General features: G+C 39.3%; 1 protein-coding gene across 3 annotated transcripts in view; it reads left to right on the top strand.

Moving 5' to 3' along the window:
* The window catches only part of LOC107038631 (kinesin-like protein CG14535), a 177,741-nt gene that overhangs the window by 30,373 nt on the left and 138,973 nt on the right, over nucleotides 1-8,395 (top strand). The window lies entirely within an intron of this gene.

Raw genomic sequence — 8,395 nt, 5'->3', positions numbered from 1 at the left:
CCCCCCCACCCCCCTTATAGCCCGATGCTGTTATACAACTAGAAACTCACGTTAGAACTGACCGTTCAGTGCCACCAGGCTTCTCCGTTAACCCTCTTGTTCACGCTTGAGTTGCATTACGTGATCAATAAATGTCCAAATCTAGACGGCTTTTGGTGGAATAACAAAGAGTATTTGCGTTTGTTAATTGAAAGTGGAGAAAAACGTCTCTTTGGGGGATAAATTGTTGATTGAGTTGCAGGCGAGATTGATTGTTGCAATTTTCATTGAAAGACCGATTATTGTCAAACCGATATGAATCAAAAAAAACTACAAATGCATTTTTTTTAATGAATTGAGAATTAAAATAAAGTCAACATTAATTATTAAATTAAAAAATAAAAATTGAAAATGGAAATTAATTTTTATTAATGCTTAATAAAAACGAAGAATGAAAAAATGCATTCGTAGTTCTTTTTGACTCGTATTGGCTTTACATTCGGAGACTGATCGTCCTATCAATTCAGATGTAGACAATTCCCTGTCATCATTGTACTCATAATTCATCAAATACTTCACCTCCCCAGTGTCTAGTTAATCCAATCAGTCAATATTATTTTATCACAAAGCGTGCATTTCAGTATGATTTACAATCGCAGATTGACGCTGTGACTCGTACGATGAATGATGGTACACATACCCCGAGAAATATAGAATAACGACTGACAAACATTGAAACAAGAGAGTCATGTTTCAGTGGGTGCTCGAGTGACAGCGCTCGCGCTTTATCTTCCCTGTACTTGATCGAGCCCAGAAGCTTTAGAATCAAAAAGAGAGAATTGCCAGAGAATAATAAAAAAAAAAAAGATGAGATTGGAGAGACGAGGCTACAGCCCACGAGTGCCCACTTGTCTGGTTTAAGCGGGAATACTTCGATCGTGCAGTTCGTGCTTATCGGAATTTTTTTAACGAGGATGAAAATGAGAAANTTAATTCCCCCCCCCCCAGAATGTGTGGCGATATATTTAATATAATAGGAATTTCGTATCTCGTTTTCCACGGCGATTACGGGCTCGCGGTGGCTTGGATCGCGGTATCAACAGCACTTTTTTTTTTTCTACCTCTGTTCGAGGGTAAGAGGATGCTTATGTCGGGTAAAATGTGTGTCTCGTGCACTGAGAGGTGTCGGGCTGTAACGGGTTTCCTGTTGCCAAAGCCTCGTGTACTCTCGGGTTTGCTCCCTGAGCCATGAGCGTTATACCACTTCTAACCTGACTGTCGATCGTATTCCAGTGGAATTTTAACGAGCCGTATATACCGCGCTAGCAACCCCTTGCCCAACCCCTTCTTCACCATTCGCTTTAGCGTCTAGTCATCGTTATTCGAGGAACTATATTTCAAACGTTTATGCAACTATGTAATTTTCTGGTTTTCTACGATTTTTGAGTTGTTTTGTTTTTTTTATCATATTACAGAGGGAATTTTTTTTTTCATGAGTTGCAGATTTTTTAAATGTTTTGTAATGGTAAAAAATGGGAAATTCAATTCATTCCAAATTTTCGGTGATTCAGGGTCAAATGGGGGTTAAATTAACATCTTGTCATGTTCAACTCGAAATGTCAAAGGAATTTTCTTCGATGTCCTTAAAAATAGAATTGTTTACATATTTTATAAAAAATCTGGAATAATTCATAAAAATTATCTACGGAATAACGTTTCAATCTTTGTAAACTGCATTGAATTTTTTTCTCATATTTTTAAAAATGTCTCATGAAGATAAAAAACGGAGAATTAAATTCATTCCAAATTCTCCGTGACTCAGGGTCAAATGAGGCTCAAATAAAACTTGCAATGTTCGCATGTCAAAAGATTTCTCTCCGACATTCTTAAAAAGAGGATAGTTTAAATATTTTATAGACATTTATAAACAAAACAGCTCATTACGACATTCCGTATGGGGGAGTTGGAGGGGGGGGGTGGGGGGAGAGGGGCAGGCCGGCTCGTTAATGTAGAGAGCAGAGCAGAATAGAGCAGATCTGAAATTCCAGTGGTCACATTCGCAAATAACCCCAGTTATAGGGCGAAGTGAGCATTACAAAGCGCCTGTCAGTGCTTTTGTATCAAAGACTCCGACCCGTATGTGTTCATTAGCAATTATTTNGGGGGGGGGGGGGGGGGGGGGGGGGGGGGGGGGGGGGGGGGGGGGGGGGGGGGGGGGGGGGGGGGGGGGGGGGGGGGGGGGGGGATGGGATTTACTTCACAGGACTCGATATCATCCTGTGTGAAGAGGTGTACGTCGGTCGTTGTGCTCGGTGTTACGGGAAATGAAAAATTTGTGCATTTGACATCAAAAGAATATAACGACGAGTCATAAAAAGGTGAAATAAATTGTGAGAGGGAATTTTCGCTGGAAAATGAGAGGTGCAACAGCGTCGTTTATAGCTCGCAATGCCAATTTCAGGGAAAATGAAAATCATTGAGCACCGAAATTCTTTTTTACGGAGACAGTTTCCTCGTGAATTTGAAAAATTAGTTCTTTTTCTTTATTTTTTCGGTCTGGTTTCAATCGACTGTCGGCAAATCCTTACCGATGTCTGCATTGCCGACGGCAGTGAAAGGTAAAACTGGCAGTGAATATTGAAGTCTCACGGCGTCGCGACGTCCCTCCAGTTCGCGGCGTCTCCGTTAAACGGCGCCACTCATTTGAAATCGAATACAATTTTTTTTAGATATTTTCCGAGGGGAAAAATGTTACACTTGGAAATTTAAATTTCATAGGGTAATTAAACTGAAATTGACAGTTTCCATTGATTTATCTACGATTTTTTGATTTTTCAATAATGAAATTCTTTGAATATTTCAGTAGAACTATCGTGCGATAAAAATTTCCAAAAATTGTACCGGAACTTTTGGAATTTCATGGAATTTTCAATAAATCCATCCGAAATATTCAAAATACCGTATTTTTCACTCGCCAAATTTTGCGAATTATAAATACATCATTTTATCCTCTGAACTCATCTCCCCAAGGTCATCAACCTTCATTCAGAATGCCAATGTATGTAGGTCGTTTGCAATTTGCTCATTTTTTTTTGTTCATGAATGGAAACCGACGAGAGGTAAATTTTTAATGCCACGTTATGGCGATGTTTATCGTCGGATTACTCGCACTATGAAAAGAATCCGTAATTTATTATTTGTTATTAATATAATACGGAAAATATGATAGAGGGACCTTAATAGCTTGGCATTATTCAGAGCCACAGAATTCATTGATTTACACCCACTTGTGAAAGAACCAAGTCAAATGAGCTTTTATTACCTTTAATCCTGGATCCGGAGACGGTAGTTTTACGAGTTTCGTTTATACCAGGCATAAGCTCGTTACCTATATAGTTACATTGGCCTCCTCCAGATTTCCCATCGTCCTCATAAATGTCCCCACGTGGAAAATTCCTTTTTACAGTCGATCCATCCCTCGCCGTGTCGTCGTGTCGATTAAAAGCCCAACTGGGATATTTCGTGTCAGACTTTAATTATCCTTGAGTTTATTAGGGCCACGTGAGTAATTCTTTTTTTTCGCGAGGGGATGAATTATAATCGGGACTATTAAAACTTGAGGCATTGTCACATCTTATTTCGGGGGCTGTTTGAATGCGGAATTTTAGGCGCTACGTGGATTGAATTAATTTCAGATCCCCGGGGTCTTGTGTCGTTTGTCATGGGTTGTGGATCATAACGAGTAGGCTGTCAGGCTTTTGAGAGGAAAAATGGATCTGTTTGCTCGAGATTAACAGCGGGATCAGAGAAATAGAACCTTGGGAAATAGTGGGATGTGGGGAATATTTTGGGAAATTTTGCGGGTGAAAAAAAAAATTTTATATTTCGATATTTCTGGCGCCTCCGAGGGTTTCATTGGCATCAGAGGGGCGAATAAATACGGAATCAACATTCACTTCCCCCCGAAAAAAAACTAAATATGGCACTTTGGCTCCGGGTGAAAAAACATTTTTTTTATTTCTGCATTTCTGGGGCAAGTGAGAGTCTCAGTGGCATTAGGCGGGTCAGAAAATACGGAATCAACGTTCACCCGGCGGAAAAATTCGATTTTGACGACAGTCGACGTTCCCCCGGCAAAAATCCAAGATCCGACACCTTGGCCTCGGGTGAAATTTTTTTATTTATTTTGACGTTTCTGGTGCTCCCGAGGGTTTCACCGGCATTAGAGCAGCCAATAAATGCAGAATTAACGGTCACTTGGCGAAAAAAAATGAGTGTTTACTTATCACAAATTAATTAATTGATAAATCTATTAATTAACCGTCCACTTAACTAAATTCCGTGTCTGAAATAATGTAATAAATAAATAACTGAATGGATAGATTTTCTTCCAGTTCCATCCGTAAAAAAAATCCTACGTGAACGTCTGGATAAAAAAATAAAACAAGAATAGTTCAGTCACGAAAGGATGTTATCTCGTAACCAAGGGGGTTCTAATAGCGAGTTTAGATATCTTTGTAACCCGAATGCGTCGTGCTTCCTCGGAGGCATAGCAATTTTTCCTCGAAGAATATACCAGTTATCATTGTTCCTCATGCGAACCGGGGATATGAATAAATGGGCCAGATCAATGACAAACTACGGTGAATGTAAGTGGCGTACGAGGTGCGAAAGAAGGCGTGAAATATTCAATATGGCCTCTTTTGTGCATTGTACGAGGCACTACGGGATATCTCGTACCGAGGCACCATATGCGGGTCTATCGCACCTCGTGATTTGATGTGTTGACGCCCTAGGAAATTGTGGTACATGGGTTTCTCGTGTCTCGATACTCCGCCCCGTGAATGATGATGGATCATTCAGTGATGTTTATAGGATTTTTATGCTGAATTTTTTTGCTTGTAAATTTCATTCAATTGACTAGTTATTTTTAAGGATGACATTGAATTCAATTTAGTGAAAAGGATCATAAAATTTAGAATTTACTGACAATTCAAGAACTTCATTGATTTTTTAACTGAAATTTCATTGGAATTACAACGGGATAAGAAAAACTAATAAGTAAATAATTTAAATTCTAAATAAATAAAAATAAATGAATGAATATTAATTAAAATGTTTTGAAGATAACGAAAGAAATTATTTTTCCAATAGTTCCGTAAGTCATAATAATGTCATGTTTTTCAATACAAAAGACCCTCGGGAATTGATGGATCCCAGTTACATTGACGCATTATTTGTCATAGCACAATGGACGTGGACGTTACGATACACAATACACTGCTGGTTGTATTGAGAATGCTTGAGATTATCCCCCACTGGACAGGTGATATCGACGGCTCAAGGCCCTCTGTCCACTTTTTTTTTTATTCATTCCCATTTTGTTCCGCATAACCTGGGATATTTTGCAGTCCCACTCGATTGTATCAAGCACTCGCTCTAGCGTTGCTCTATGGCTCGTTGAAGCCATTGTCGTACATTCCATGAAGCAAAACTTTTACGTCGTTTCCTTCACTCCGAGAAATATGGTTGAGTCGAAAAAAGTGGCTACCTCTTTCACTCTTTGTTTGATATCTTTTCCGTTTTTTTTTTCTTCTTTCGGGGAGACCCTTTAACTCTATAGATGTTGCATCATCCGAGTGTGATCCTACGGTTCACAGAGTCGTGGTGGAGGCTATTGGGTGATGTATAGCCGGGAGAGATGAGGGACTTGTCCTCGGAGTTTTCAATGAATCATAGTTTAAAATCCAGCCGTTGGACGTCGATAATTTAATTTTCGGGAACGTACGAGGGGACAATGGAGTGTTGAGTGATACACAATGCCGGAAATTTCAGTGGCTTCTCAATAATGCACTTGAAACTTGAATTTTCCAAATATTCAAAAATCGTTTACACCCGGGATTTTGGGGTGAATTGAAATATGGCTAAATTATTCGGTAATATCGGGTGTATGACAGAAGTTAAGGGTGTCGTTGCCTCGGTTATTGGGTTCAGGGTGTTGTCGAGGGTCGAGGGTGTCTCACCACCCGTTGTGATAATTCTCACATCGGTGGGACTATTTTGAGTGCTAGAATGCGGTAATTCAATCGAGTTTTTTTGATGGAATAAATGAGATGAATTTTTGAAAGCTGTTTTAAAGAATTGTTTTTGTTCACTAGAATAAAGATAAATCCACAGAATTCTCATGAACTATCGTGAAGAATTTGAATCTATACAAAATAATATATGTTGAATAAAGTAACATTTATACGATTGGTGTATACCATGCAACATTTACGATTAATCGATGGTGCATGTTTCGAAATTTGTCGTGACAACGTTGGATTATCACCATCGTGATGGGAGGTAAGATCGTGGTACAGTCGTTTTCACGTGATTTACGCCTACACTCACTCTCGAACCGTAAAACCGCGTGTGAAACTTATCTTCTTTCGTTAAACTCATGTATACCCCCGCGCTAGTCCAACACTTAGTCGTTAACACGGGTCCAAACCAAAGCTCTGACACTGACACAGGTCGTATTTCACTAATAAATTGACCATTTTTCTCGTCATGCCCGCAGGACAGTCCAATATGAGGGATTTTCCGGTGAATATTTCAGTTAATGAGTCGATAGTGGTGAATACGAATCAAAAAGAAATACGAATGGATTTTATTTAAAAAAAACAAGGGAAAGTTTTTTATTCACTTTTATTTTTTGTAAATTGACGAATCAAAACGAACTACGAGCGAGAAAAAAAACGTCACTTGTGGTTCTTGTTTTATTCGTATTGCTTTGATGAAGAAAAATAAAATAAAAAAATTCTCATGTTTGGTATTTTTTGCGCGTAAAACACTCATGAAATATCGCCAAATTTTCTCAAATTTCCAAGTGCCTTCGACATTCCCAAGAGAATAAGATTCAGTCACACGCAAGAGAAACAACGAAAAACAATGGGGAAAAATACTCGATTTATTCGACAGGACAGACAAGATGCCAGGCATCTCCAAGTTTTATTAACTTTTCCGTGAAACGAGTGGCAAACGAACCGTGGAGAAAGCAGGTTGAGAATTCCAAGCCCCAGCGAAAAGCCGCATTTTCTTATTTTTTTTTTTCATGCACCATCTCAAACCAACAGGGGATTTTTCCTCCCTCGCTTCTCACATTACAATAATACACTTATTATATTCATACGCTCTACATTGGGTTCAGCGTCGTCCCCCCGCGCGCCTTAAGTTCCTCGAGGCAATAAAATTCAAATTTCAACATTGCTTTTGCCGAATGTGTTGGGGGTTATGGAAATTATGGAGTTGGAGAAAATCGCGATGATTGAATAGGTTTCTGTGGGATTTTTATTCCGTGAGGGTCAGCCAAGGTCATTTTAAGGGCCCATGAAGGCCCTACTGGGGTCATATGAATGCCCGTCTCTCAATTTGAAATTTAAAAAAAATTATAAAGACGACAGATCTTTAATTTTAATCAAAACCCATAAAAATATTTTTATTCGACATTCATAAGGCTCAGGAGTCTGATCAGGGTCATGAGGGTGAGATAAGGTCATTGGAAGGTCTCATGAGGGTCTTATGAGCGTCACATGGATTCGCGTCTCTGAACTCTGAAATTTTTAAAATTCATGAAGACGAAAGACTTCTTCTTTTAATTAAAGCCCATGTACCTTATGATAATCCAAACCGAATAAATGCCCAGTGTTGTATGTACCTCCTCGAAAAACAAGAAGATCGCCGGAGATTACTAATTGGACGTTGGTTGCGGGATCGTTCGCTATCTCGAACCCGGAATCTCAGAAGAATGAGAGTGTGCTCCCGAATATAAAGAAAAAACGAGTCGAATCTCCAAAAAAAGAAAGGAGTAGTATCTCCAGCGACTTTACAACCTTTTTTTCATTCAACCCGAGGAGCGTTTATTTGCTCCCAAGCTGGGAGTGCATGCACCAGGCACGTCTCCCCGATCACAGTAGTTATGATAAAATATTGATGAAGTTTAACAGATACGTTTTAAAATGTTGTTCAACTGAAATTCCCCTTTTTTTTCCACAATTCTCACTCGGACTCTAGTGAGTGCCGTTCCTCTTAGTGAGAACAATGGCCCACAAATCACGGGACTCGACTCTCGAATGCTAAATCTCATCGTTGGAGCGTAGCCTAACCAGTGCATACAGCCATTCTAATAACAGATGGACCACAAAGTGGATGGCCCGCATTTTTATTCAGTTGTAAATTTATAACGAAATGCTATTTCAATGCGGTGTGTACTTTTAAATGAAGTCGAATTGATTTGAATTGAATCTATTGGATTCTGAGACTCTACAAACTGAGGATGCCTATACGGAACCCAAATTTCCTCAGCAATCGAATGGAATAGGTTTTAAGGCTCTATCTCTTATAGTTTCCGAGATAATCGCGAAAAACGAAAGTG

This window comes from Diachasma alloeum, unplaced genomic scaffold, assembly GCF_001412515.2.
Source record: "Diachasma alloeum isolate Michigan unplaced genomic scaffold, Dall2.0 Dall_scaffold_00285, whole genome shotgun sequence".
NCBI classification, from domain to species: Eukaryota; Metazoa; Arthropoda; class Insecta; order Hymenoptera; family Braconidae; genus Diachasma; species Diachasma alloeum.
Note: the sequence above shows the minus strand (reverse complement) of the source record. Positions and strands in the feature narration are given on the sequence as shown.